The following is a 7678-nucleotide window of genomic DNA, read 5'->3' on the forward strand; positions in this document are numbered from 1 at the left end:
ACATGTATGTATGAAAGGGTTGTGTAATGTTTTAAATAATGAATTCACGACTTTGATGTGGCACCGACTTGCCTAACGAAACGGCGAACCCACACGGTGGCTCACAACTCGTAGTGTACTGTGAGCCACCCGCCACCCCCAGATGCAAACACCCACCCACCCACACACACACACACACCGCGAATCCACCGCAACTACAATGCATGTTAAATTAATTATCCCACGGTGAACATATGTTACCAAAGGAGGGACGTTTTAATTTCGAAAAAATCACAGAGATCATTAAGACGTCTTAGTACATTAATTGATTGATTTTCTACGGGTATAATGTGCAACAATGAAATTTGAGCTACATGAACACGTGATAGTGCACCTAAATGGATTGCAAAAACACATTTGTCTCACTCGGTGCATGTTTACTCCTCGTGCAACAAATTTCAAACATTGAGAATCTTGATTTTTAAATTCTGGTACATCCAAAACTTATTTGAAGTTCATGAAACTTATCATGTTGTCATATGGACACCAATACAAAGTGGCATTGTACTTTTTTTTCTCAAATTTGAGACCAGTTTTGATGTAATCTTTATCTAATTACAATCAGGAGATAATAATAATTGGGAACCAATATCCCAAACAGATTATTTATTCAAACCGTGAGTGTTAGACCAACAATGGATACGTGCCATGCTTTGGTTAAGCAATAAAACGACAGCATTAATCATCCAAATAGAAAAACAATATACGTGCCGCCACGCGACCCTTGTGCCGTGTGAGCAGGCGTGGGTTGATGGGATGCATGCGAGCAGTCCTCCGCGCAGGTAGACCGGGAAGCGTGCGTGCAGATGTGTGAATTGACGGAGGCATGCTCGCTGCACAGTGTCATCGGGAGGCGTGCGAGTAGCTGTGTGAAACTTTGGTAGGCATGCCAGCAGTTCGGTGCGCAGGCTCACCGGGAGGCGAGCCATCAGTTTGACCACCGCCCTCCTCTCTCCCACAACTCCCACTACTCCATATTAATGGTGTGCCTGAGCGGCCACACCCCCCATCCTCGCCATACACACAATCCTCTCTCTCCGCTTGCATCCTCGACACCGCTCTAAGTCCTCAAAGTCGTCAGTGTATGAGGATGCCGCCGAAGCGCCCCATCGGAGGGAGTGGCGACGCTGGGGCTGCTAAAGCACCAAAGCACGACATGGAGATGGAGACAGAGGTTGCCGTCACCGCTGGCAAGTTATCTATACCCATTTAAGTGTGCAATAGATCATATGGTTTCTCTGGTTACTCATGCCTTGCCCGTTTTGGAATAGAAATCCTATGGTTTTGTTCTCCCAATCCTTCAAATATGAGTAAGTTTTGTTAGATCCATGTAGTATATTCATTGTTTGAATGGTACAAGTGATAAATGATAAGTTGTTTCATCTGTATAAATGATTTCTGCTAGTTATCCAACTAGGGTTAGTGTTCGTGCTAATAATTCTGCTACAAGAAATCTGTGAATCCATGACGGATTTCTCATGACATTTTCAAAATCTGTCATGAATGGCCTGGTACAGCCCCGCAAGCCCGCTCAAAGCCCACTCAAGCCTGCATAACTGTTCCCATATAAAATGCTAACCCTAAATGCTCCTCCTCGTCCCCTCCTCTCTTCATCCGCAGCCCCCTCCCTCATCTTCGACAGCACGCCGCCACCCACCACCTCTTCGCTTTCTTCCTCCCACAGCTCGCCGCTGGCCCTCCCCCTCCCTTCCCCTCACCTCGCAGCTCAAGCCACTACCAGATCCGCCGCATACCCTGCCCATCCACCCCTCACGCAACACATCCATTCCTCTCCGGCGCTCACCTGTGACCCCTAGCCGTGGCTAGGGTTTCGGTTGCGGCATCATGTCCAACACTGCACATCTCTGGCGGCTCCTCTCCGACCACACATCACGTCTCCGTTATCTCCTCTCCGTCCACACCGCCAGCCGTCACGCCCACCTTGTGGGCTGTGCGGTGATGTCCCTGTCCAAAGTCTAGCAGCGAGCGACCAACTCCTAGGCCGCCGTCGGCGACACCTCTTCTCCACCAAGGTTAGCCCCCCGTCCGACCAAGATCACAATAACCCCATCCCTGATGTCCCTCGACCTGCCTCTCATGATTTGGTCTGATCCCTGATGCGTGCGTGCAAGAAGTGTTCGAGAGCCCCACAATTCATGAACAGTTTCTGCGTACTTAGCATTCAAGGAGCAGCTTGTTGATGAGCAGTTTGTTTCAGGATGAAATCTTAGCAGTTGTAGGTAATTTTCCATTATACTTGTAGTGAGTAACCTTATGAATTCATTCTCTCTATCTTGACAATAGTTACAGCAGCAAATTTGCGCTTGAGCTTGATTCACCCACTACTCTGTATGCTGTCTTTGGGTTCAGACTGTGTCGCTAACTCGTCCGATTGATGGCCTTTTTTGCAATCGCTGATTTATCTAGTGGCGGAGCATGACAAGCGATCAGAGGGCAGGGGGCAATTTTTAAACCGAATGAAAAATATGCATGAAAACATATGCAAATCACATGAACATAACTTGCTCTTTCTCTCATTTGATAGTTTGACTTTTATGCAGTTGTCGATTCGTCATCTTGGTAGTTGTGCTCAACAACACAAGTCATGCCATGCATATTCAGCAGCAAGCAACCGACATATCAATCTAATGCCACCAGATGCAGCAAGAACCCGGCGATTCTATCTAATGAAGTTGCAAGCAAACATCCTGTGCAGATGCAGCAGCAAGCAGGAAGCTGCTCATAAAACAATCAATCAACCTACTTGTAGCTAGCTAGCTTATAGGTACAGAGTGCGTATATATCCTTCCATTTAATCAATCTAATGCTCTAGAACAACATATATATTATTTGAATTGGCAGGGGAATCATTCACTTATAGGCTGGACCAAAACACTTAATATACGTGGGAGTAAAAAATTACAGTTTTGGAAGGGGGCAGGTCATGCCCCCGTTTGGCCTCCAAGAGGCTCGGCCAGTGGATGTATCTGAGGGAGGGAGGCAGGGAGTGATATACAAAGTTACAATCTTATTGATGAGTTTTTTTCAATCGCTATATTCCTATACAGATTCATAACAAAGGTCCAACACTGTCAGTGTTGATTACCTAGCATAGCTACTGCCCTCTCTAACTATAAGGGTGTGTTGTGTATGTGTGCTGACAAGGTGTCGGCAACTGCTATGGAGGGCTCTGGTGCAGCAGCCGGTGTGTTGTGTGTGTGCACTTCCTCTCTGAATCAGTAACACTAATTTTTTTCTGTATCTTGTACATTGCAGGGTACCAAGTAGAGACAAACAACAGGGTAAAAAGCAGAGACAGACTGATGCACTGTGGTATGTGGCCTTCTATCAAGATATAATTTAGTTTACATTTTTCCCTAGGTTTTGGAGACATGATTTCTGTTACTGTATTAACATGTCAACATGTTCTGTTTAGAGTTTTCTCCCAAGGCATTTTTATTTTTCTGCCCTTGTCTCCTGCGGCCCGGTGAATATGTATTCCAGAAATAAATTTAATCTGAACCTAAGAAGAAAATTACATTATTACATTGTGGCAGTCCTACAGTAAGAATACATAGGTTTAAACCTGTTAATTTGTGTATTAAGCACATGTATTAGTGAGTCAATTTAGAGTACTACTACTATTAGTTGTGCACCTACTAGTACTAGTGCCAAGGCCACATGTTCGCTCACTCTCTCTCAACCTGGAGGCACACACCGAGCTAGCACTTGCCAGAACAGTGACACAACGCATTGTTTCTTCAACTCCTTTGCTCTATCACTAGCTCGCCCTCCTCAATAGTGCTCGTGACAAGTTATCCTAAATCTTTTTTTCTTGATGTTATTCCTATCTTTTTATTTCGATCACTTAACACTCTAATTGTCTGATTATGATATCTTGTTTTTCGGGATGCAGGTCTAGGTAACTCCGTAACAGTCGCAAAATATACCTTGAAAGGGCAACCGCGGTGGCTGTTGGGATCTAAACTGTGATCAACAAAGGGTTAGTTCTCCACTGCCACTCCTATGTTTTCTCCATTATTTTCATTCCCCAGCTCAACTGCTAGTGAACAACAACTATTTAGTTGATCTAGTTCAGAGTTGCACATGGTGTGATTTTCAACTAATGTGTTTGTGCCCCATGGATCTTGGTGGTTAAATTTATCATCTCATTCACTCAAACCAAAGTAATCCTATACATTCTAACCACTATCTCAATATCTCTTAACAGAACCATTTGCCACTTCTATAGATCTATTAGTGTCCATGGCTCATAGTTATTTTGCATGTCTTTCGGAGATCACTTGGCAAGCAAATGTTGTTCACTATTGTCGGTGCCTTGATAAATATTTAGTTTCATGTGTAAACTTGTTGAGACATGAACGTTAGAAGCTTACACCAGCCAGGTCGATGAGCAGTGGCTCCGCATCATGGATATTGATTGTTACTGATGTCATTTTTGGAGGATTTATATTGCCTCAACCGCTGCTGCTATAGTAACTTGACTTCTACAATGTATGTTCTATCAGCAGGGTACATTGTTTTCCTCATTTGTATGGCCTCGAGTGCTGCTGCTATAGTAACTTGACTTCGGCAATGCATTTTCTATCAGCAGGGTATTTTGTTATCCTCATTTGTATGGCCTCAAGTGCTGCTGCTATTATTGTTGTTTTATACTAGATACCTTGTTGATCTCATTTGTACGCTTAATAAAATTTAAGGATTTTGGAAAGCGTGTAATTTTTTTAAGTTTCTTCTTCTACTATCTATTCATACGTACAAATGTCTAATGTTGTTGCAAATATGGTAGGTTTGATCGGGTAGCGTGTCGGTGCGGAACGACACCTATGGGATCACGAAAATCCCTACTACAGTTGGCGGGGCACGGGATTGTGAGAAGAGCGGATCTAACAGGTAGCACACAGTTCGTTTATCTAGGTTCAGGCCGCAAGGATGCGTAAAACCCTACTCCTGCTTTGGTGGATTGTATATTTGTGTTCTTGAGCTAGCAATGGGGCGTGAGGAGCTCCAAAAAGACGAATCCTTCTCCTGGCCGCCTCGACCCTCCTTTTATAGAAAAAGGGGTTGCCACAGTGGCACGTAGCAGGTGGAAATGGAACAGTGATGCGAGGTTATCCCTTGCATTACATGACAAGGCGCATTTAATGCGTCTTGCTTAGGTGTCCTCACTTTATCGGGGATGGGGGAGAGATCTGCCTCGTCCGTCGCCGCTCCTTCTTGTGTCGACACGCGCCCTGGCCAGTGACGCCTGCGATGCCACGTAATTAGGCAGGCAACTGAGGTGGCGCAGTGGTGGGTTTTCACGAAGATCTGCATGCCGCCACGCAGGTGCCTGCCCAGCTGGTTGGGTCAGCAGCTGCATGCATGCGGTGGTAGAGGTTTAGTCGGCGTGGGCCTGATGGTGGCCCTGCAGGTGTCCTCGGTAAGGGTCTTGCCGGGGCCCCGGCAAGGGTCTTGCCGAGGCGCCTCCTGTCATGGACCTTGTGGTCTTCCTCGGCTGGGATCCCACCAAGGGTTGTGGCCTCCTTAGTGTGTATCTGATCTTGAATGTCTTCATGAAGATCTGCATGCCGCCACGGGGATGTCTCCTGAATCCTTTCCCTTTGGGGGCAGTGGACTCAAGGGTGATTCGCTCCATAAGCGCGGGACGAGTCGCCGCGGCAAGGGTCTTGCCGGGGCTGCTAGAACTGTCTCCCGGCAAGGATCTTGCCGGGGAGTCCACTTCGTCCCCTTTGCTCTTCGTGGTCTTGGCCTTGGCGTCGTAGTTCTCTTGAGCTTCGGTCTTACCCTGGCTCACCTCCCTTGCCTTGCTTGGTGTGGTGGTGCCCGTGGCTCAGACGGCCCGTGCACAGTTATAGGGGTACAAAAAGTGTACCCCTCATTTTGTACACCGACAGGAGCCCCCGGGCCTCGTCCACACATAAGCGCAACGCATTGTTTGGGCTAGGCCAAAAACGGTGCACGGGCAGGCGGGGCGGTTTTTACTGTGGTAAGATTCTTCGCGTGCTACGCTTTCCACGATTCCCGCGCGTGGCGCGGCGTGGGGAGGTGCGTGTGACGTGGGTGGCATGCATGGGGTTGGTTCCCGCGGGCATGCGTCACACCATAGTTAATGTGAAAGGAGGCGGCCCGTGTTTTCCCCCATAAAAAAGGAATAACCGCGGGCGCGCTGCTCACTTTCTCCTCTTTCCTCGTGCCTTTTCCAATCTCAGAGCCGCCATTTCCTCTCTTCCTTCCTTCCTAAGCTTCCGCCATCGCCCGTCGTCGTTGCTTCGCCATCCCCCTTCCTCACCCCTCTAAACTTCTTGGTCGCCATGGCGCCCAAATCCGTCAAGGGCAAGGGGAAGGCTAAGGGCGCTGGGACTATGGAGCCGCCGGGGAGCGCGCTGTCGGCGGACCGGACGAAGTCCGCCTTTTTCTTCCCCTCGACGGTTGATGTTCAAGAGCTCCAGGCCTTCTTCAGGCCCCTATGGGGAGCGAAGACAGGGGCGATAATTCGGGACACCCGGTGACGTGCGTCATCACTACTGCTTGCGCTGATCCTGCTCCAAATCGGTATCCCTTTTTCGTCGATTATCTTTCTTGCGGGTTATGCCCCCTTTCTCTGATTTTTTCTGCGACATTATGCACACCTTCTGCTTTCGCCTCTTGGATTTTACTCCGAATGCGGTGGCGTGCATGGCTTTCTTGGCACATCTTTGCGAAGGCTTTGCCGGGGTGCAGCCCAACACGGTGCTCTTCCGCCATTACTTCTTCCCTGGGATCCAGCCGGGAGGTGCCGTCTCTGGTTGCGTCACCTGGATCCCAAGATCCAAGGGGGCGTACCCGGACGGTGCCGTGAAGGAGAGGTGGGAGGAATGGCATGGCCGGTGGTGCTGGATTGAGGATGAAAACCCGCCGGAATTCTGCAAGGTCCGCCAAGTGCCACCTGTCCATGGCAGCGATTGGGGCGATGTCGACGCCGCCGACGGGAGGCTCACTGTCGCCACCACCAGGATTCTCCGGCTCACCCGGCCTGGACTCACCCTTGAGATGATCAGGGCGGACTTCATTCGTCGCTGGATTGCCGCGTTGCACAACAAGGGGAGGCCAGCTTGGCTCTTTACGAATCCGGCTGACATTATGCGACTCCACCCCAGCCTCGATTACAACTTCACAGTGCTGGTGCGTGCCCACTTCTGCCAGCGGCTTTTCCAGCTTGATGTGGGTCGCGATGGAGAGGTCGAGCGGACCGGCAAGGCTGCGAGGGCTGCCGCAAAGGTTGGCAAGGCCCTCAAGGGGCCGTTTTTCAAGCTGCCAGCGGGGGTGGTCCCGTTGTGCAACAACTCGCATCGGTCCAACATCATCGCCATGATGACGGACTGTAATGCGCACGGCCCTGTCCCGAGCCGGGAGGAGCCGAAGGACACGGATGTGCATTAATTCTTTGACACCCTGATCAAGGTGTATGTCAATGCTGACGCCGAGCGGTGGCTTGTCATGGACACCACCCAGACAGACCTGGACTACATCGCCACTTGGGCGAGGGAGGCACAACTTGCCATGGAGGCCGGCAGCGCCGGGGGTGTGGAGGACAAGGCCGCAACGGCTGCGGAGGAAGAGAAGCTCACCCGGTGGG

General features: G+C 49.4%; 2 long non-coding RNA genes across 2 annotated transcripts; both read left to right on the top strand.

Annotated features, from left to right (window-relative positions):
• The first annotated feature begins 2028 nt into the window (after positions 1 to 2028).
• On the top strand, positions 2029 to 2913 carry LOC119276935. The gene is made up of 3 exons (XR_005136873.1): positions 2029 to 2072; positions 2175 to 2279; positions 2601 to 2913. It is a non-coding gene; the product is annotated as an uncharacterized LOC119276935 (long non-coding RNA).
• A 400-nt stretch (positions 2914 to 3313) lies between these two features.
• Positions 3314 to 4954, top strand: LOC119276986. The gene is made up of 3 exons (XR_005136892.1): positions 3314 to 3372; positions 3956 to 4042; positions 4850 to 4954. It is a non-coding gene; the product is annotated as an uncharacterized LOC119276986 (long non-coding RNA).
• Positions 4955 to 7678: the final 2724 nt, after the last annotated feature.

This window comes from Triticum dicoccoides, chromosome 1A (assembly GCF_002162155.2).
Source record: "Triticum dicoccoides isolate Atlit2015 ecotype Zavitan chromosome 1A, WEW_v2.0, whole genome shotgun sequence".
Classification (NCBI taxonomy): domain Eukaryota; kingdom Viridiplantae; phylum Streptophyta; class Magnoliopsida; order Poales; family Poaceae; genus Triticum; species Triticum dicoccoides.